The sequence below is a fragment of the Panthera onca genome, chromosome C2, assembly GCF_046562875.1.
Source record: "Panthera onca isolate mPanOnc1 chromosome C2, mPanOnc1 haplotype 2, whole genome shotgun sequence".
In the NCBI taxonomy this organism is placed as follows: Eukaryota; Metazoa; Chordata; class Mammalia; order Carnivora; family Felidae; genus Panthera; species Panthera onca.
Genome location: NC_138347.1, coordinates 119,577,333 through 119,599,881, shown reverse-complemented (window position 1 = coordinate 119,599,881; position 22,549 = coordinate 119,577,333). Strand labels below are relative to the sequence as shown.

General features: G+C 38.4%; 1 long non-coding RNA gene across 1 annotated transcript; it reads right to left on the bottom strand.

Annotated features, from left to right (window-relative positions):
- Positions 1-21,033: 21,033 nt before the first annotated feature.
- LOC132683188 (uncharacterized) lies at positions 21,034-22,288 on the bottom strand. The gene is made up of 2 exons (XR_009612090.3): positions 22,148-22,288; positions 21,034-21,543 (listed from the first exon to the last, which is right to left on the bottom strand). It is a non-coding gene; the product is annotated as an uncharacterized LOC132683188 (long non-coding RNA).
- Between the last annotated feature and the right edge of the window lie 261 nt (positions 22,289-22,549).

Below are 22,549 nucleotides of genomic sequence, written 5' to 3'. Positions count from 1 at the left end.
GTTGGGCTCTGTGCTGACAGTTCAGAGCCTGGAAACTGCTTCAGATTGTGTGTCTCTGTCTCTCTCTCTGCCTTCCCCGACTGGTGCTCTGCCTCTCTCTCTCTCTCTCTCAAAAATAAATAAACATTAAAAAAAATCTTAATGATGGCGAGTTTGTTTTTGTTAGCATTTATTTATTTTTTAACAATTTATTTTTTTAAAAAGTTAACCCATGCTTCTAAAATATATGTTTTAACAAGCTCCTATTTAAAGTAACAGTTTTCATTTCAGTTTCCTGATATATATTTAAGAGTTGTAACGAGGACTTCTCCTATCAAGAAATAAAACTAGTCTTTATTGTATTGGCATACATTCCTTTTAAAGGTTGAAGTTGTGACCTTTTATTTTTTTATGCACTCCTAGGGAAAGCTGACTGGGAATTACTGTAGGCATCTTTTTTATTATTCCTTATCTGGGAATTCTAATGGTCCCATGATATCCTCTTTGCTACTGCTAATGGTAATAGTGATCATTCATTGAAGGTCTATGTTCCAAGCTTAATGTTTGGTTCTTGATATAGTGTTTCAGTGAATCCTCATGGTAACTATGCAAGGTAGATGACAAAGTGAGACTCAGAGAGGTTAAGTAATTGCAGTGATTCAGATGTGTTAGGAAAAGACTCCCAGCTAAAAAACTTAAAAGGAATATTGAGATAAGTGAGAAACCAGAATGGTATCCTGGAATCCATCTGAAGGAAATTGTTTTAAGAAGAAGAAATGTTTGACTGTGCAAGACATTGCTGATAGTTCAAATAAGATGAAGACTAAAACTTGACCATTAAATTTGGCAACATAGGGGTCATTGTGACCTTGACAAGAGAAGCCTTGTGGTGGTAGGACAAATCTGCTTGGAATGGGTTAAGAGGGAAGAGGGGGGAGATAAATTAGATTGCAAATACAGAAAACTCTCTCAAGGAGTTTTTCTGTAGCCAGAAATATAGAAACAGGATAGTAGATGGAGAGAAAAGCCATCAGGGAAAGTTTTTCTTTTTTTTTTTCTTTTTTCTCCTCCTCTTCCTCCCCCTCCTCCTCCTCCTCCTCCTCCTCCTCCGCCTTCTCCTCCTCCTTCTCCTCCTCTTTCTCCTCCTCCTTCTCCTCCTCCTTCTCCTCCTCCTTCTCCTCCTCCTTCTCCTCCTCCTTCTCCTCCTCCTCCTCCCCCTCCTCCTCCCCCTCCCCCTCCTCCCCCTCCGCCTCCTCCCCCTCCGCCTCCTCCTCCTCCGCCTCCTCCTCCTCCTTCTCCTCCTCCTTCTCCTCCTCCTTCTCCTCCTCCTTCTCCTCCTCCTTCTCCTCCTCCTTCTCCTCCTCCTTCTCCTCCTCCTCCTCCTCCTCCTCCTCCTCCTCCCCCTCCTCCTCCTCCCCCTCCTCCTCCTCCCCCTCCTCCTCCTCCCCCTCCTCCTCCTCCCCCTCCTCCTCCTCCCCCTCCTCCTCCCCCTCCTCCTCCTCCTTCTCCTCCTCCTTCTCCTCCTCCTTCTCCTCCTCCTTCTCCTCCTCCTCCTCCTCCTCCTCCTCCTCCTCCTCCTCCTCCTCCTCCTTTTTCTTTAGAACAGTTTAACATCAGAGAAATAATAATATGAGTGTATGCTCAGGAATGATCCAGTAGAGTGGGGATGAAGGACAGAGGAGGAGATTTGCTAGAGTGGTGCCCTCGAGCAGGTGAGAAGAAGTGGCATCTAATGTACACTGAAGGCCCTGACCTTTGACATGAGTTTGGTGAGCTCATCCTCTTTAACTTTTGGGAAGGTAAGTATGTGTTCCTGTGTGCTGGGTAGACGTGGAAAAGGGTGAGTGAGCTTTGAGCAGTTCTATTTTCTTCGTAACGTAGAAAGCAAGGCCCACTGTGAGGGACAATGGGGAAAGATGTGTTAGAAATTTGAGAGGAGAGGGTGTAACCCCTTTGTCTCTGGGAGTGAGGAGAGCAGACACAGGCAGAGGACATCAGCCGTGAGCAGTGGTGTGTGATGCATTGCAACAACATGGGATTCAGAGATTTTAGGGAAGACAGGGAGAGAATGGCCTGGAACAAGTGCCAACGAAAACACTCATACCTTCTCTAAACATTGGGATTCAAGGACTGGGGAGAAATAACCGCCTTCGCATGTGAGAGATGCATGGTTTATAGTGTTTTCTGAAAGATGAGGTTTAGGATAGACACACCAAGGGATGGAGAAGGCTAGGGGAAGGCTGGTGCAATGAACACCTGGGGCCTCCTGTTGACCTTTGGAGGTGGAAGGCAGGAGGTGGGTGTTGGCAGGCATTTTCTTTTGTGTGAGACTTACTCAGGAGCCCAGTAGTGGGCAAGCCTCACTCAGAAACCCCGATACCTAAGTATGTAAAGAAATGTTCAACTTTACTTTAACCTCACATTTTCAAGAAATTAAATCATAACAATGAATTCTTCTTTGTTCCATTAGATTCACAAAAATTAGAAGTTAGATATCATATGTTTGAGAAAATGGGAAGAAATGGGACATTTCATGCCCCAGTGGTATGATGGAAAATTGTTGACATCATTCTCAAAAGCAATCTGGCAGTAATTAGAAAAATTAACATACTCCTGCCAATCCTAGCAATCCAATTCTAGGATGTATCTGTCAGGGAAAAGTTTTTACTAGTCCGTGAGGGGACGTGTAGGAAGATGTTCACTACACCACTGGCTGTAGGAGCAAAAGTTGGAGGCAATCTAGACCTACTCACAAAGGATGTGGATAACAAAAATGTAGTATATGCACATGATGGACCTTGACATATCAGAAGATAGGAGGATGTTGGGGTGCCTGGGTGGCTCATTCCGTTAAGCACCTAACTTCAGCTCAGGTCATGATCTCATGGCTCGTGAGTTCAAGCCCCATATTGGGCTATGTGCTGACAGCTTAGAGCCTGGAACCTGCTTCAGATTCTGTGTCTCCCTCTCTCTCTGTCCCTCCCCAACTTGTGCTCTGTCTCTCAACATTAAATAAACATTAAAAAATTTTAAGAAGATAGAGGATGAATTAGACCCAGCACATGGAGCAGGTAAGATGATGAGCAATTTAAGACTAAGGACGTTATTATCTAGTCTCCAATACAGTACTAACCAAGATAAATACTTAATAACTGGTTCCTGAACAAAAGTGGATTTTGTACGTTGAGGAAGTAATAACTAATAGCAATGTTTTCAAATGCCAGAGAATTAAATCCTTTGTATGATGTTTTATATGTATATGTGTGTGTGTGTGTGTGTGTGTGTGTGTGTGTATATATATATATATATATATACATACATATACGAGGCTACCAAGATACTATATATATATATATATATATATATATATATATATATGAGGCTTCCAAGATAGCATGAGCCAATCACTGAGTTGTAGGGTTATTGGCTTCTTGTACAAGAAAAGTGTGTCCCATGGAGCTCGTATTTCTAATTAGTACTGCTCCGTTGTACACCTGCAGTAAAAACTACTGTAAAACTTGAGTAGGTTCTGTTTAGTAATTTAGTATTTCACCTATGAATCATGATAAATGAAATGTTGATCCAGTTGCCAAATCTTAAAACCATGTTTATCTGGACTGCAAAACACAAAAACAGTTTTAGGTAAATACATTTTAGGCGTGACACTATATCACACAATAATTTCTTGATTTTTTTTCTTATGAATAGGGCTGTACAGTATCTGCTTTTCTAACCATCCCTGCCCCCATTTTTTAATGGCATTGCATCTTAGTCTCACGTGTAAATCATACGTTGGCTATTGTCCAAAAGTAATACACTACTGACTCTTGCTGGAGACCCAGTCTATACCTACCTGCAGAGAATTCTATAGCCCTGGGAGGAGTCTGTAGAAAGACTGGGAAGCTAGACATTACAAGACTGGAGACCAAATGCCAGAGAAGCTGAAATCACTTTTGTTTGAAAAAGACATTTTATTTTATTTTATTTTATTTTTTAATTTAATTTAATTTAATTTAATTATTTTATTTTATTTTATTTATTGTGTTTTGTTTTATTTTATTATTTTATTTTATTTAAAAAAAATTATTTAAGAGAGAGAGAGAGAGAGAGCACGAGCTGGGGAGGGGCAGAGAGGGAGGCACTGAATCTGAAGCAAGCTCCAGGCTCTGAACTGTCAGCCCAGAGCCCGATGCGGGGCTTGAGCTCCAAAACTGTGAGATCTTGACCTTAGACAAAGTTGGCCGCTTAACTGAGCCACCAAGGTGCCACTTATTTATCTTATTTTATTTATTTTTAACATTTATTCATTTTTGAGACAGAGAGAGAGACAGAGCGCAAGCAGGGGAAGCGCAGAGTTAGAGGAGACACAGAATCCAAAGCAGGCTCTGATCTGTCAGCACAGAGCCTGACGTGAGGCTCAAAATCACAAACTGTGAGATCATGACCTGAGCCGAAGTTGGGTGCTCAGCCGACTGAGCCACCCAGCGCCCCTGAAAAAGACTTGCATTTTAAACAGAGATAATTATTTTTTTTGGGTTTTTTTTTGGGGGGGGGGTTTGGTGGGCAGGAGGAAGAGGGGGTTGGCAGTGCTTGCTGGGTGGCTTATGCCTATGCACTAGGAGCATGCCTATACACACAAGTTTGAGCATTTCTTTTTAACTTTATGCAGGTTTAGGGATCCAATCTAAGGTTGAGGGAAGGTGAGACCAGATAGGAAGTTCCTTAACTGCAGTATCTCCTGACCTTAGAAAGGAAGGGGGAGTCCTTTATAGACAGACTGAGTTCAGTGGTCAGTTTTCAGCTGAGACATGGAAAAAAGCATGATTGTCCTTACCTAGAAAAAGCGGAAATTTAGCCAGCTGGTCCCTAAGTCCAAAAAGGACTTGTAGCAAGCCATTTTATGGTGTCATGATTTCAGATAACATTAAAAATGAGAATTAGTTTAAGCCACCAATAGACTGTAATATTTTGTAATTTGAATATATTATACTTATTAGGCCATCTTTCTATTGTTGGATTTTAGATTATGTTCATAAAGATAGTACTACAATCATTATTTCTCTTAGGTAGATTTCTTTGCTGATGTCAGTAGAAGAAAACGTTGATGGTCTGTGTATATATGGTCAGATTATACTCGAAAAATTTCCAATTTATCTTTTCACACTAGGTTTTTGCTTGTTTGTTTGTTTTCCCTTGGCTAGCCTTGTTACTTCGTTTTGCTTTATTATTATTTTAAGTTTTTAAATTTTAATTCCATTATAATTAATATACAGTGTTATATTAGTTTCCGTTGTACAATATAGTGATTTAGCAATTCTGTACATTACTCAGTGCTCATCCTGATAAGGGTACTCTTAACCACCATCGCCTGATTCACCCAGCCCCCCACCTACTTCCCTCTGGTGACCACCAGTTCGTTCTTTATCGTTAAGAGTCTGTTTCTTGATTTGTCTCTTTTTTTTCCTTTGTCCATTCGTTTTGTTTCTTAAATTCCACATATGAGTAAAATCCTGTGGTGTTTGTCTTTTTTCTGACTGGCATATTTCACTTAGCATTATCTTCTTGAGCTCGATCCATGTTGCTATAAATGGCAAGATTTCATTCTTTTTTATGGCTGAATAATATTCCATTATTACACATCTTTATCTATTCATCTATTGATGGGCTGCTTCTATAATGTGGCTATTGGAAATAATGCTGCAATAAACATATGGGTGCATATATCCTTTCGAATTCATGTTTTTGTACTCTTTGGGTAAATATTCAGTAGTGCAATTACTGGTTTATAAGGTAGTTTTATTTGTAACTTTTTGAAGAACCTCCACATTCTTTTCCACATGGCTGCACCAGTTTACATTCTCACCAACAGTGCACGAGGATTCTTTTTTTCTCCACATCCTTGCCAACACTTGTTTCTTGCTTTTCACACTATTTTCACACTATTTTAGAAGACAATTATTCTCAACTACATTTCAACAACATGTATCTTTTTTGGTACTTTTGTCTATTGGAAAAATGTTGACAAATTCTTTTGATATTTTTTGAAGAATGCAATTGACCAATTTTTACATGCTTTTTGGGATTATGAACAAGGCAAAGAATTTGAAGAAATACGTATGAATTGCTTTCATTTCAATATTGCCATTCTGTAGTGGTGTATTTGTATTTTTGTTGCTATCTGTGCTATTAATATTTTATAACTACCAATATACCATATTTGGCAAATAGTTTATGTGCATTGTTTTTTTTTAATGGTAGTTCTGCAAATGAATATATATTATTACATTTTTGAAATTACAAAAGCAGTATGTGTACTTATAACATGTCGGATAATATAGAGATCTTTTTTCCTGGCTCACATGCTCACAATGCCACTAGTTCAAAAGATAACCAATATTAACAGCTTGATATGTAGTCTTCTACACATTCTGTATGTCTAGACAAGCATATGTACACATATGTTTTTTTCTTAAAGTGTAATCATAAAAAAACAATTTTATGCTTATTTTAGAAAACTTAGTAAGATAAAAAATATATTACTCAGAAATAGGGGCACCTGGTGGCTCAGTCAGCTGAGTATCCGACTTCTACTCAGGTCATGATCTCATGGTTTGTGAGTTCGAGCCCCGCATCGGGCTCTGTGATGATAGCTCAGAGCCTGGAGCCTGCTTCAGATTCTGTGTCTTCCTCTCTCTCTACCCCTCCGCCATTCGTGTTCTGTCTCCCTCAAAAACTAAATAAACAGGAAAAAAAAATTTAAATATATTACTCAGAAATAATCAAAGTTGCTATATTTATTTCATCTTTGTTATGATTTAGAAAGGTCTAATAATTGTAAATTAATAATACAAGTGGTACTTTAAAATTAAACACTACAAAGCCATTAAAAAGTCATATAAATATTTTCTTTTTAATTATCTGCAACATTGTTTTAATAGTTTATATATAACATAAATATTTCTAAGCCATTCCCTATTAGACTTTTTTTTTAAATTGAGGTATAGTTGACACATAATGTTTTCATTAGCTTCAGGTGTACAACATAGGGATTCCAGAAGTTATGAGACATTTTTGTAATCCTAGAATATGTAACAAAGGTAATAGGAGCACTTGTGTCTTATTACTTTTAATGGGAAAATCTCTAGTCTTAATTGACATTGAGAATCAAAAAAAAAATACTTCCATTATTTCATATGCTATTGACTAGTGGTTTTAGATGTTCTTTATCATGCTCTATAATTACTTCCTATTTCCACTTCCTAAGTTCTTGATGTCTAGTTAAAACAAAAGGTTTAGTGAAGGATTTTTTAAATGCTCTAACTATATCTGTTGAACTGATCAATTGCTTTATTTTTTTTAAGTGATCTATTTTCTCTAACAGGTTTTCCAATTTTAAGCCTACTTGTATTTGAAACTTTCATTAAATTCAAATTATTTTACCACAGCACATCATCTGAAGACTCTAAGGTCCCACTAGATCTCATTATAAGTTAAAACTTTAACTGCTGGTAAAAAATAGTGAGTACAGATATTAGAGCTCCTATTTACAATGAACTGGTGAACTCCCGCTGTGCTTTGTACAGGATCCCTCTCCCTCCACAGCCGTCCAGGTTCAGAAAGTGATGCCAGCCAGAAACCTGGAGTGATTGGAGGACTCCTCTCATTTGTTTTTCTCTCAGGGATCACAAGTCCTGCCTTGTATAAGGCCCAATATCTATAGATCTATAAAGATCTATAAATCTATATAGATTGTCTAATTTTTTAGTTTTTTTTTTTTTTTGGTGGGGAGGCAAGTTGGTTTAAATTACTACATTATGGTCAGAAGTGGAAATCTCACAGATATGAACTTAAAGCAAGATGTAGATGAGTTGGATGTATCAATACTACTTTTATTTTTATTGAATATTCTATTTGGACAATTGTTAGGAGGACTAGGTACATGTTCTATGTGGTACCCAAGATGAAAAGCTTTTCATAGTTCTAGATTGATCATTGTGCTGTCTTTAAAAATTTTTTCTTAGAATATTTATTTACTTATTTTGAGACAGAGAGAGAGAGAGCAAACAGGGGAGGGGCAGAGAGAGCTAGAGAAAGAGAGAGAGAGAGAAAGAGAGAGTGAGAGAGAGAATGAATCCCAAGCAGGCTCCACGCTGTCAGTGCGGAGTCCAATTCAGGGCTCAATGTCACAGACCATGAGATCATGACCTGAGCTGAAATTAAGAGTCGGACGTTTAACCAGCTGGTCCACCCAGGTGCTTCAATCATTATACTGTCTTTAATCAGAAATGATCTTAAGATGCAGACTATTACCTAGTTATTACATAAAGGAGCAACTTACCATCAATTAAATATAAATTGAAATAATCTGTTGCACTCTTACTAGTATTGAATCAAGATTGATCCAAATAATAGGTTGAGTTCAGGTGGTTATAGTAAGGATAAGTTTTTGAGCTCAGTTATAGTGATGAGATCTTTGGGGTAATGTTATTCTTAATATTTAAGAGGCATACATATCTTTAAGAGGCACGCACTGAGGTTATTCCATGGATGAGAATAACTAGTCACAAAAGAACACACAAGTCATGTGGGCTAAAAAAAAAAAAAAAAAAAAAAAGTGAAATTCTTTTCCTTATGTTAGAAGATCCAGATGACAGAGTCTTTACTGAGAACCTGTCCAAGGCCAATTATAAGAAAAACAGTTGTTACTAGGCTGGCATTTCTACTGTTGACGGACTACTTGTTTGTGATGAGAACAAATGTGGCTGTTGACAAAAATGACAAATCTCAAGTAATAACTAAAGCAAGGAGGTTTTGTATTAACTGACAACTCAGAATATTTACACTGTATTTTTTTGTGAGAGTTTAATCATGAACTGACAACAACCTTGTCTCAGCCTGTGTCACCTGAGGAATCTGGAATTTGAGAAAATTTATAGACACATTCACCATTTCACTCTTTAAAATTACCCCCTATCTTAATTTAAGTCCTGAGACTGTGAGGCTCTGGAATACCTTGTTCACCTTCCCTCCCAGATGCTTTCATTAAATTTTACTTTAACTTTATGCTTGCTGTTTTTACAAAGGGTGGTCTGAGTGGGACTCTTATAATCGCATAATTTTATAATCGCATAATTGAAGTGATGTGTTACTTGGTGTGTCTTCTGTAGGGTTTCACGTTGTAAATTCCTGCTTGAGTCTTGTTCCAGGAAGTAGCACAGACTGCGGAGACAAATGTGTGTACTTTGCTTGTCAGATAATGAAAAGAATGCAGTTCTGCATGTTCCCCTTTGTGTTCTGACTTGGCAGGAAACGGGAAGCTCAGTTCCATGCCCAACTCTAACTGCCACTTCAAGCAAAGGGTAGGGGTGCCTGGGTGGCTCAGTCAGTTAAGTGTGTGACTTTGGCTCGGGTTATTGTCTTAGAGTTCGTGGGTTCGAGCCCCGCATTGGGCTCTGCAGTGACAGCTCAGAGCTGGAGTCTGCTTCGGATTCTGTGTTTCCCTTTCTCTCTGCCCTTCACCCATTCACGTGCTCTCTCTCAAAAATAAATAAACATTAAAAAAATTTTTTTTTAAAAAAAGCAAAGGATAATACCTACTTGCCTTTTACTTAATGAGTATGCTTAAAACCATTTTGTTCCTATCTACTCTATTATTTTATGTTTACGCTGTAAGACAGTTTAAATGTTTTTGGAAGAATGTGGTATACATCTGAAATTAAAAAGGGAAGGTAAGAAGGGAGAGGTGTCCAGAGCATGTGGTCTGGAGTGGTCACAGGCTAACAAGAGAAAATGATAAGAGAAAGTGAATTTAGGAATTAGGGCACGTGCACAAGAATTACATTTAGCAAAAACCACGAAGCTATTAGGAACGGAGCAGGGATCTTGGGATTTGGCCACTTTACTGGATCAGTGTATCAATGAAAAGGTAACCAGATTTCAGGGATGTGCAAAATGAGATGTTAAGAAACAAAGCTCAAGGAACTAGATTGTCTATTTAATTAAGACATGAAGTATGCAAGGAACAAGAGTTGTGAAACACCGTAGCTGTGTCGTTTGCGAGCCAGGGATCTGATTTAGAGAAGAGCAGGAACGTACCATTGTGTATTTTACTTCAATTTCTCATTATCTTGTGCTAAGTATGCCATGTGCTGTCGCCTAAAGCACTTGTACTCCTCTGACTTAATTTTCTTTTAAAGTTTTTATATTTAGGTTATTAAGAAAATCTATTGGTTCCTAGGGTGAATTTATTTTTACAGACTTTGGTGTCATTTTCCAGAGAAAAAGTAACTTGCTAGTGTTTCTAGTCTTTTCATATATGACTAGTTTTTGTTTTATCAGTGCATTTTTTAACCCTTGAGTAAATCTTGGAGATCAGCAGCAGGCAAATCATAAAAAAAAGTGTGAGACAAAGTCCCACAAAGGTGGAGACCATGTATATTGGCTTTACTCCAATATCTACCATGATGCCTGGCTCATTGGACACTTGAGTGAGTCAGTGGATGGCCATATGAATGAGTAGCTTCATGTCAAGAATCTGTGGCTCAGAGGACAACTGGTATGTGAAGGAGCAGTATCTAAGCACCTATAGGGGATTGGCAACACTATTTCCTCAATCTACTGGTAGTATAACTTTAGGAGTATTGGTCTTATGATGAGGCTTCTGTTTTGGACTAGTGAACCACACCATTCCTGCTGCTTCTGACACTGGACACAGGATTCTGTTAGACACAGGATACACTTGGGAGTATCTTTATGTTCGCACAAGCATGCTTGGAGTCTCTCCAGAGTGGTTCACATTTGGGTAGTTGAGATCGCTTAGTTCCTGTCATGACTTAGACAAGGGGTTGACTTCTCAGTATTTGCTACTTGTGGATTAAGCAAATGTGTATTGTATATACAGAGACCAGTGCTCTAGGCTCAGATCTGGCCCCTCTTAGCTGGTCATTCCAGCTTTCTGAGTTTCAGATTGCTCTTCTATTAAAACAAGGAGGCTGCTTTTCTGATATGTTTTCTAGCTCCAAAGTTTTGTGATTCTATTTCAGGAACCACGTCTGCAATATTTCAGATACTCCCCTGTACAGGGTCCACTCATTCCTTGCTGAACTGAGAAACCACCTGTTATTAGCCACTTTCTTTTTTGGAGAATTAGGCCATATCAGGCCTCTGTTTGTCCTTGGCCCTTATTCTAGGGCACAGATTCTCAGATTTCTAGTGCTTTAGGTGTAAGAGCTGAGCCTTCCATTCTGAGGCAGGTAGTTGTAGTGAGTTCATAACTTAGTTTACTGAGACAAGTACATACCTAACAGAATTGTCACCTACTTGTTTATGAGATTACTATGTCTGCCAGCTGGGTACAAGCTGAAGAGAGCAAACCTGCATTTCATCACCTCTGCAACACAGAAAGTACTTTTGTTGTTTTTAAATTTTTCTAGGTTCCAACACACAACTGTGAGAGAAAAATGTTATGCACAATTGGGTTTAAAAAATTAGGCAAGAAAAAGAATGACTCCTCTGTTCTTGATGATTCCAAGCAAAGTGTATATTTTTGGAAAGAAGGAAGGAAGTTTTCGTTTGTTTTGTTTCTTACTGACTTCTCATGACATTCATTCTGAGCTATTCATTATAATAGAAGAATGAATTTAAAGTGAAACCAATTTTAATAATTTTCATTCCCAGCCTTCAATATCTAATCCCACGCAGGTGATAAGACTGAGTGAAGGCAGGTTCAATAGGAACAGGAGGGAGGTAGTTTTGAGAAATGCCAATCAAGCAGAAGGTCTAAGCTGAATGACAAGAAGAAATCCAGAAAGACTGTATCTTTTGGTTTGGAGGGCCAGTGGATAGTGGTGACACCAGCTATTGAGAGAGGAAAGCAGAAAGATGGTTTGAGCTGTCTAAAGCATCCAAATGGTGATGTCTAAGAGATAGTTTATTATGTAGATTTGTTGCTAAAAGAGATTTGCAGGACTGTGAGCATGATGTTATTGTTTCTATTTTTAAAGTTGGGTAACTGAGCTAAAGAGGTTAATTCACTTAGGAAAGTAAATTTACAAGAGATGATAGATTGGCATTCTGTCCTTGCTTTAAACATCTGGAGTGAGTCTTTAAAACAAAGGTGGTGGGAATCTTCTGAGAAAGCAAAAGCTTTTCTCTGAAAAATCTATATCAGAGTATCTTCCTGTCATCAAAGGAAACGGTGTTTGAGAAAAATGAAAGTCTGGAAGAAGTGTTGATTCTAATATATCCTGACCTTTCCCCTGCCTCCCCAACTTTCTCTTTCAAAATGGGTACTAACTGCCCTAGAGTCAACACACATGCAACAAACATGGGCTTCGGACAGGATCTGGGAGCCACACAGACCTCAGTGGCTCTGGGGTTTGCTGATTCTACTTCCTATCAAATAAACCATTTCATTTGATGCTGTGGTTCCTGTGGTTGCCATTCAGGTAGGGGGTTGAGAGAGTTTACAAGCAAAGCAGTGAACTGTTTCTCTTCTAGCACTGTTGGAAGCCAGATGCCTTCATTCTGTTCTCTTTTTCTTCCCCACACTCCTCCCTCACAGCCTTTTTATTCCTCTTCCACTCAACACCAGATCTGCTCCAGCCCCACCACTGATCTCTTAACTCTCTTAGTTACTAGCTTTCTACCTGTCTGCTCTTGGTTCCGGCTTACCCTAGAGGTAGTGGGAACCCATGTACCACCTAAGCCCCATCTTGACTTAGTAAGCTAACAAGCCACTTGTAAACAGAGATGGTCCTCCAGAGATTCCTATTCTCACCCTGAGAACAATCCTATATTTTCCCCAGGCCCTAGCCCGTGCACACCAGGACTTGCATACCAGGACAGCCCGACACATGATATAACATCTGCTCACTGCCATTATACATCCTCTTTATGAGATGGTTAAAGCAACTTTTAAAACGAATTTTCCCAAATGTTTTTCTTTGATTCTTAGTTCTTGGCTCTAAATTTTAGTTGTGCCACCAGCATAGTCTCAGTAACTTTTTTTCATTTGAAGCCATTTTATTCCATTACCTACACTTTAATGCTTTGCAACTGCCATGAAAATTTTATAGACTAATTTTTAAAAGTACCACAAAAGTGAATTAGAGGCAGTATATCTTACAATATCAGAATACAACAGTATTACTCTGTATTTTCAGATCTCCTTGAATCTGATTGATCCCATGGGGCTTTATGGAATACATAGTAAATGTAGCCTGGCTTGAAATTTTTGGTGCCCATGCTGGCATTTCTCGTTAGTACCTTACCCAGGGTTTTAGTAACTATATGAAATGGGAGGCTCATTAATGCATATAAAATAAGTCAAAAGCGCCCATTTTCAATGGATAAGTTTAGGATAGATTCTCTTAGCACTGGAATATCTGTGAGAACATGGTACTGGTTAAGGCGAATGAAGACAAGCCTCACACTACTAAAAGGTACAGTGCAAAATTTGTCAGGTAGGAAATGGATGAGGCAAGAGGTGGAGGAAATTCATTCCAGTGCCTTTCCAGTAATGTACGTCTTTTTTTCCAAGATAAATCCCCAGGCTTTTATTTGCTTATTTTTGATTTATTTCCACTGCAGAATTTTTCAGATAATGCTAGTCTTTTGCTGTAATCAGGCCTGTGACAAAACTTCAACAGTCCTTATGCAGCATTGTCCTGTTTGCATAGGATCAACTGGGCTTTAGCAAATACTGTCCTTCAGTGATGTGGGCGGAAATGATCTGGCAGGAGCTATGGTGATAGCGAAGGTTCTATCTAGGACATCTCATTCCCAGTTCATTGTGCGACCCATCAAGTGCCATTTCCTCTCCACTTAACAAATACTGTTCTGTATTGTTCTAATCTTCTTTATTCCATTGAACTAATATGTCTATTCTTTTGTGAAAGTCATGCATGGCATGAAAATGTTTGACTGTGATTAAAAATTGTTAACCTTCACTTTTACTATAAATAATAATTTGCAAATCTGGTATTTGCAAATGACTTAAATAGGCCTGCTCTAGTCTCCTAACTTTTATACCCCTCTCCCTTTCCTTAGCTTTTGGTTCAGATAGGGATTTAAGAAGAAGACATTGTAAATTGGAATAAAAAGTATAAAGGAAGATAAGGTTCCTCTAAAATGTACATACAGCAGAACAACCAGGAGGGCTTGTTCAAATACAAATTGTTGCACCGCCCCCAGCCCTTTTACTTCTGGAGTTTCTGATCCAGTAATGTGGAATGGGGTGGAGAATTTGTATTTCTATCAGGTTCCTAGGTAAGCTGATACTGTGCCATAGTTTGGAAACCACTGCTCTTTTAGTGTTGAATTGACATTTTTCTCTTAATCCCTTGCTTTTCTATGCCATGTATTTTGTCTTTTTCTATACACTTAATGCAGTCTCTTTAAATGGATAGTGGCCTCCATGATCATGCATATCAGGAAAACAGCAAAGCCTACCCATCCTTAGCCATTCACAGGTAGGCCTTCACAGGTTCTTTGTCTAGCCCCTCAACATGCACTCACATCCCCCGTTTGGCTCCAGAGTTGGGCTTCCACTGTGTCCCTTGTCTTCTTGATGATTCCTTGCTGAAGAATTATCTTGGGTTGACCCAGAAACTCTCCTTAAAATCAAAATCCAATATTTTTACCCTTTTATCTTACACAAAATAGTGGATATGAGACACCTGGTCATTTTCCATTTCCTCCTCTGAAATACAGCACATGGAATAGAATTGACTAATGAATAGGCTGGAAGCCTGGATGGGTCTACCCGTCCATCTTTCTTAAGGGAAGAGTATTGAATTTTTTATTTATCTCTTTAGTTTCTTTTTTTCCTGCATTTATACTTAAACACAGGTGGCTGTAGTCAATAGGGAACTAGAAAAGCAAATGTAGGGAAAGAAAAGTAAGCAAACCTGTTACCCAGGTACAATAGTCTTGCTGACCTCAGGCTTTTGGTTCACACTATAGTTTGTGTGCACTACAAAGCCTTCATGACATATAATAAATAATTATGATTGCTGTAATTTATAGAAGGTTTTATTTTAATTTTTTTAACGTTTATTTATTTTTGAGACAGAGAGAGACAGAGCATGAACGGGGAGGGGCAGAGAGAGGGAGACACAGAATCGGAAGCAGGCTCCAGGCTCTGAGCCATCAGCCCAGAGCCCCACGCGGGGCTCGAACTCATGGACCGCGAGATTGTGACCTGAGCTGAAGTCGGATGCTTAACCGACTGAGCCACCCAGACGCCCCTAGAAGGTTTTAATAAATGCCAGGAGTAGACTAACACTTCTGTGCCTTCACTCTTATACCTGATGGCATGCCATGCAGGTCTCACTGTATTCTCCAAGGAGGAAAGTGAATGTTAGAAATTTAAATAGTTTGCTCAAAATCCCTCAATTGAGTAATTGACAGTGCTGGTATTTGTACTCAGATCTCATGCCCTCAACTCCTCGAGTCCATCTCGTGCAGTCAGCAGGATACTTTAAAAAAGAAAATTACTTTGAGAAGGGAAAATAATTTTGCTGTGGGAAGCTAGTGACAGCTCGTGTAAAGTGATCTGGTAACAATAGTAATGGTGAGAATAACAATACATATAATACATATTTATAACATTTACAGTAGCTGTATTCCAGGTTATGTGCTCTATGTGACTTGTCTCATTTAATCTTTAGAACAACAGTGTGATACAGGCGCTACTACTGTCCCTACAGTGCTTTCTAGGCTTAATGACCCTTATGTGCATTTCAGTGTGATCAGTTTGCTTTTTGACATCATCCAAGTTTCATAAACCCCCTTGGGCTCAAGTTCCTCACCTGTAAAATAAAGTGGTTGGATGACAGGTGGTTTTCATGCTACCAGCTCCACTATTCTCTAATAATGTGACGTCGAGGCTGTCTTATGAATTTTGTCCACAATTCCAAATTCTTTCTTGCTCCTTTCCTCCTTTCAAATCTTTTCCTCTAGATGAGCAGGGGATGAGAGACATTCTTATTATTTTATGATAAACTTGTACTCCAACAAGTCTCCTGTAAGCTTTTAATTAAGAAAATAAAGCATGCTCATGAAAAAATAAATAGTACCGAATTCTGGAATGTAGACATCCCCTCTCTATTTCGGTCATGCTCCCCATCTCCTACCCAGAAGAAGTTACTTTTAAGTTTATAGATTCTTTAAAATTCTGCATAACAAAATCAATTTCCAAACTTTCTCTCTCATAGATAGCCAGATTTCCTTGTATCTGAGGTGTGAGTAAAACATAAAAACATTCTGAATAGTGGTACGTACGTGGATTTTGTAGACATGAGTGACCATATATAAAAGAAAAAAAGCATCAAAACCTGATCAGGTCTAGTCACTGGGGACATGTTGAATTTGTCACACACAAAAATGGCTTCAGTGTCTCCCACAAGTTTATAGGTGCTTTCACAGCCTTCTGGGAGTGGGGGGCAGTGGAAGCACCTTATCATACTGGTTGCCCAGCCCCACCCAGTGGGGTAGGGTGAAAACAGCAGTAATGGTGGCCAAGAGTGCGGACCCCAGGGCCAGACCACCTGGATTTGGATCGCAGCACTGACTCTATTTGAAATGTTGCCTCTTTTTGCCTCGGTTTCCCCATGTGTAAGGTTGCTTTGAGTACTAAGTAAATTAACATTTGTCAAGAATTTCAAACAGTGCCTAGAATATCGTAAACATTACGTAAATAAAACAATGCAGAATCCCTTTCTACAGTCATTCTCTCACTCCTGAGAGTTTATCTTGTTCACAGTTGTTCCTGAATGTCTAGCGTGGAGGTTGGCAAATTTTAATTACTCAATTCATATTTTTAAATGAATAATGGTTGAATATTTCCAGAGTTAGGGATCGGAACCCCACAAATAAACTCATTTCCTAGTTGGATAGCTCTAGATAATAGAAAATATTTTCCTTTACTAAGTCAAAAGCTGTGTCACCTCTAATTTCTACGGATTATTCCTGGTTCCAAATTCTGCAGCAACTCACTGTGCCTCCTGCCCGTTGAATTGGTGGCATCTCTTAACATATTTTGAAGATCATGTGCATGCTCTTTCTCTTCTTAGAGTGAAGCATTCCTCAGTAATTATTCTATAGGTTCATGTCTGGCTGTGTTCATGGACAGTATGCTGTTTGAGCTTCATATGTATACATAGAGCGCTCAGAAGAATTACATGCAGTAATGCCTGTGCAAGCAGTTAGCTCAGGACTTGCTACAAAGTAGGCCACTTAAGAATTTTAATGGTGTTGGGGTGTGTGGGTGGCTCAGTGAGTTAAACCTGTTACTCTTGATCTCAGGGTCGGGAGTTCAAGGCCTGTGTCAGTGCAGTTTGTCATCAAATGTGGCTCCTATTCTTTAACAGACCTTAGATCAGGCCCTGATCATTTTTTACCTCGATGATTGTGTGTATTTCCCTCCTTCCAATCTTTCCTCTATATTGCTACAAGAATTAAAATTCCTAAGTAGATTTTATCATATTACTGGCCTTCTTAGAAATCTCTGGTGGTATCTATGCTTAAAAAGAAGAAAGTCATTTTTGCTTAAGCAGATACATGACTAGCTTTTTAAGCTATCTTCCTGGCCTCATTATGTGGCCATTTTTCCCCTTATATTGTGTGCTCCTAGTCAGACAGGTAGGCGGGACAGATGCTTTTGTGTCTTTGGATCTTTGCACATGCAGTGTTTTGTAACCTAGAATGCCTTCTACTCTCTGCTTTGTAATAACCTTTTACCTTACCAAATCCTTCCTAATATTTTGTATTTGATTCACATACCTCCCTCCTCTATAAAGCCATCCCTGAGTCTTCCAGACAAAATTCATCATTTGTTTTTTTTGTATTGACTTAATGCATGTTTATACCTCTTTGGGTATATAACGCATTGCATTTTAGCTATTCGTTTATGTGTAATTATAGTTGTTAATCACATTTTATTTAGTATCTTATAGTTAAAAATGTTTCTACTTCTATTTGGTCTTCATAGTATGTAAATCAGAATTCCTATTTTATATATAAATAAAGTTGGAGGCAAAGGAGTCTCTGAATATGGTAACACCTCAATAATTTAGATGGTATTTCCTTAGACTTAACATGTAGGAAGCATTATCCTAAGTGTTTTGCAGGTAGTGAATCATTTAATTCCTTACCATAGCCCCATAAGGTTGCTACCAATACTCTATTTCATTGATTTTTAAGATCTATCTTGTTCAGTTAGCTGTTGCTGCATAATAAAACTCCCCCAAATGTAATGATCTAAAATAATAAGTACTCTTGCTCATGAACATATAGAATGTTTTTGCGGATCTAGGTGGGCTCAGATAGTTTTATAAAAGCTTGTTCATGCATCTGTGGTTCACTGGTGGGTAGGTTGGATGCTGAGTAATCTAGCAAGACCTTGGGTAGATTGCATTGGCTTTATTCCACATGATCTCTCCACTTCCTAGCAAGTTTTGGGGGGGGGGGTGGACGGTAATTTTCCTAGTAATAGTGGAGTTCCAGGACCAAGTGGAAGCGTGCAAGGCCTCTTGAGCATCAGTTTGCAAATAGGCACATCATTTGTCTGTCGTATTGTATTGGCCCAAACAGGTCATAGGGCAAGCAGAGTTTCAGGTGTTGGAGAAATAGACTTCTTGGGGGGAAGGGCTGCAAAGACATGCTGCAAAAGATGTGGTCTGAGGGAAAGAAAGACTTGGTGCCTTATTTACAATGAGCTGCCATGTGCCTTTTTTTTTCTGCATTGTAACATCTCTGAAATTGGTCTTATTATCATTGCTGGCTTCAGCCTGGGTTTCCATCAAATTCTTGCAGATACAATTTGTGTTTGCTTCTGCCCGTCACCTGGATCATGACCAACCTAAGGCCACTTTCAATTAAATTCTTTTTTGAGGTTTTTCAGACCATACAGCTAGGATGAATTCAGCCTGCATGGACACGAACTTCCTGTTTATATAGCAGGGAACATATTTCTTCCCTTTGTACTCTATGTCATAGTGGAGGCATGCAAGTTTTCTGGCACTTTTCTCTGTGTGTCATGTCTTTTTCTCATTTTCCTTACATTGAAGTCCTGACCCTTTGACAGGTTCACTTTACACTGGATCTTCCTTTCAGCTCTCTGCTTTGGGTGTTTTTCTTTTGTAGTAGTGTATCAAATACTGGTGTGTTTCACAATGAAAGACATCTTAGATAAAATATGCCATATCCCTACTATAAAGATGAGAAATTTGAACCACGATGAGTTTAATTAAGTTGCCAAAGGCCTAGCTGTTAAATAGTAGAAAAATTAAAGCCAAATACTGTGGTATAGGACCCCTCCTACTAACCACTGCCACTATTCAATATATCAACTGAATATTTAGCTTTAAAAATGCATTATAGCTTAGAAATTTCCATATATTGTGCCTTTTATCACCAATTGTCTTGACGATTCTGACAGTAGACAGGGGTTACATAATTTAATATATATGTATGTATATAAAAGATCAAATATAAATGATATGCTTTGTCTTTCAGGCAATACACATTATTTTATTAGTGACCTAACTTTATGAAGTTAATAATATATGTAGTTCAAGATCTGAAGTAAGTCTATTAAGAGAGACTTTCCAGCAGCTTCTAAAAAAATATTTCCGCAGTCATACTATTATAATTAGCTTTATCTCCATCCTCATATATTACTGAATCTCCCCAAGACTATAAGGCTCATCATTACCTTTTGTCTGATAAATGTGTCCACCTACTAAATTATTCACTGTTAAGAATAGAGGCCACATAATTATTTGAGTCATTCAAATTCTTTAATTCAAATAATTCATGTACAATAGACAACTAACAAATATTAATGAAAACATAATGAATTAAATCCCCAATAACAAGAACATTTTTATCTGTGAAAAAGCTATGATTTTGAAATTTAATATTCAGTTTTTTAATTTTGCAAAGAATTACCTTGTTGCCCAAAGCTGTTGTTTTTTTTTTTTTTCATCTAGCTTTACAGTTTAGAAATATTAAACACTTTTTTAAAATTTCATACAAGTTGAGATAAGCTCTGAAATATTTGCCAATAAAGAACCCCAAGTTTTTCTCAGGCTGCAAAGCAGCAATGGGACATTAAATATTTAAAAACTCTACAAAGTTTTCTCTCTGAGCTGCCAACCTTTTCTAAAGAAATGTGTTAAAAGAATTCCCTCCAGTCTCCATAAGATACCTACATTTCATGAATACAGGTAATACCTTTCCCTCTTTGCTGTAAATAAATCTAAAATTTCTTCTTACTGAAACTCCTAAAAGTAAACATATGATGTTTTTCTCATCAAGCTATAAGGAGGTCCCTAAATAGATTTTCACCACCTACAAATAGCCAGACTTTGGTTATTGGAAAGTGCCGTGTGTTTCTCAGTCTGGCACCTTGGTATGTGGGTTTTTAGTTTTCTTCCAGTTGGAGATGTGTGGTGTCAGACTGTAATACTAATAAATAAGACAAATAGTTCAGAATCTTTTTAATTTCTTAAGAGGTTTTCTGGGCATATTTAATTTAACAGAACTGGGGGTTGACATATCCATATTTCATTTTGGGTAAATAAAGCAGTGATCTTCTAATAAATAAACATTTTTCAATTATTTTTTGACTAAGATTCTCTCTGAAATGCTATATTTTACCAATTTTGGTCTCACTTTTTTCCTGCTAGCCCTTTACTTGGTATTTTTCTTCTTTCTCATCTTTTTTTTTTCTTTTTACACTGCATTATGTTCAAAGAGATTTTGTCTTTCTCAAAGCGTGACTAAAATGTTAAATATTTAGCTGTTATTCTTCATAATTATTTGGTTGCTATCATACTATGCGTTTCTCTTTTCAAGTCAGCTTTTCAGGCATCTGTTGCCTTTAAAGTTTCATTTACTTTCAGCATAATTCCTTCAAAATTATTTCTGCTCAGCAAATTATTGGTGGATATCATAACACTAGAAAAAGGATAGTAACTAACTTTTTACTTAGTAGTGTTTTAAATGCTTTATTTGCTTCAAAATAATACAGTTAAGCCAATGAAAATGTACAATGCTTTTTAGTTTTAATGACTAAATGAAGAAAAATCTTAGATAAAACACATTACACTAAGAGTAGGTTTGTTGTGTTGATTTGGAATTTACAGAACTATTACAGTGTAGAGAGACTCTGAAAGCGTGTTTTGCTTAACCTGGTCAGAAATGGAATGAAATTAAGTCTGTGTGATGGTCTCCAGTGATGGCTGACATCAGTTCCTTCGGTCTCCATACATACATGCCACCCTCCATCCAAAAGTAGAGTGTAATTCTTCTTCCTGTAATTCTGCACTGGTCATCTGACTGCTCTGATAAATAAAATGTGGCATACGTGGCATTCTAGGTCTTCTGGGTCCAAGCCATAAGTGGACTGGGGGCTTCCTATTTCCTCCTGTTTGGAATCCAGTGGCCATGCTCTGACGAAGCCCGAGTAGCCATGTAGATAGGTCCACATGGAGGAGTACCAGGGGCTGTGCCTTTCAGCTCCACCTGAGCTCCCAGATGGTGGTCAGCACCAATTTCCTGTTGCATGAATAATGTATGAATGAGCCCTTTTGGACCTCGCACCCATCTCATATGAAGCACAAAACACACCCAGTCAACATGTGTGTGTAGGGTTATATAACTGGTGTTAGTATGTAACTCTGAATAAGAGGAAAGGTTAAGAATAGGTCAGATAATGGAGATGAGATCTGAAGGATCAGGGAAATGGTACCAGGGAGAGCAAGGCAAGTTCAGCATTCTAAACTCTGAAGTGTTGAGATTCTCATGGTGAATTGGGGGGCCGTTTTACCATGTTTCTAAAAGTAATGTCCTTACCATACCCTCAGGACTCAGGGTATGTTTATAATCTAAAAAGGCTGTATTATTTTTAGCCAACAAATACACTGAAAAGTCAGAAAGGAGTGGCTAATCTCAGTAATTTTTGTGCATGCAAAGTATACCAGGGATGGATCGGGGGTCAGGTCACTTTCATGCTATTCATACCACTCTCCTGCCTTATCAGGGCATTGATCTCCTCTCCTTTCCTCCTTTAGCATTAATTCTGTTCTGTCTTGTGTCCCTCACCCGCCTGGTTCCAGACAGTGTTCCTGATGCTCTTATTGGGAGAAGAAAGTTTGAGTACCTTAATGTCCTCTGTCTCCAGGACAATCTTGAATTGTACTGCCAGTATTAATGCCAGTATTGCTTAGCATTTTAAGGGTTGTTATGCGAAAATATTGAGTCTCTTTTTTCTTTCTCAATTGCTTTACAGAAGGCAGTCTTACTTTTCTTTGCATTGTGTATTCTGTATCCTAGGCAACCCCTCTTTGCCACTACTCCCCTCCCCCACACCTCACAACCTGTCACAAAAAGACAGCCTCAGATTCTGAATCAGAGGGTCTTTTTGTTGATTTTTTTTTTCCAGAATATTTTCAGTCCCTCCACTTTACTGATGAAATTAGTCTGCTTGTAGAGATTGGAACCCCTTCCCCACCAGCCCCAAAACGAAAAATGATTTTATTTTTGTTACTGAGATACCAGCAAG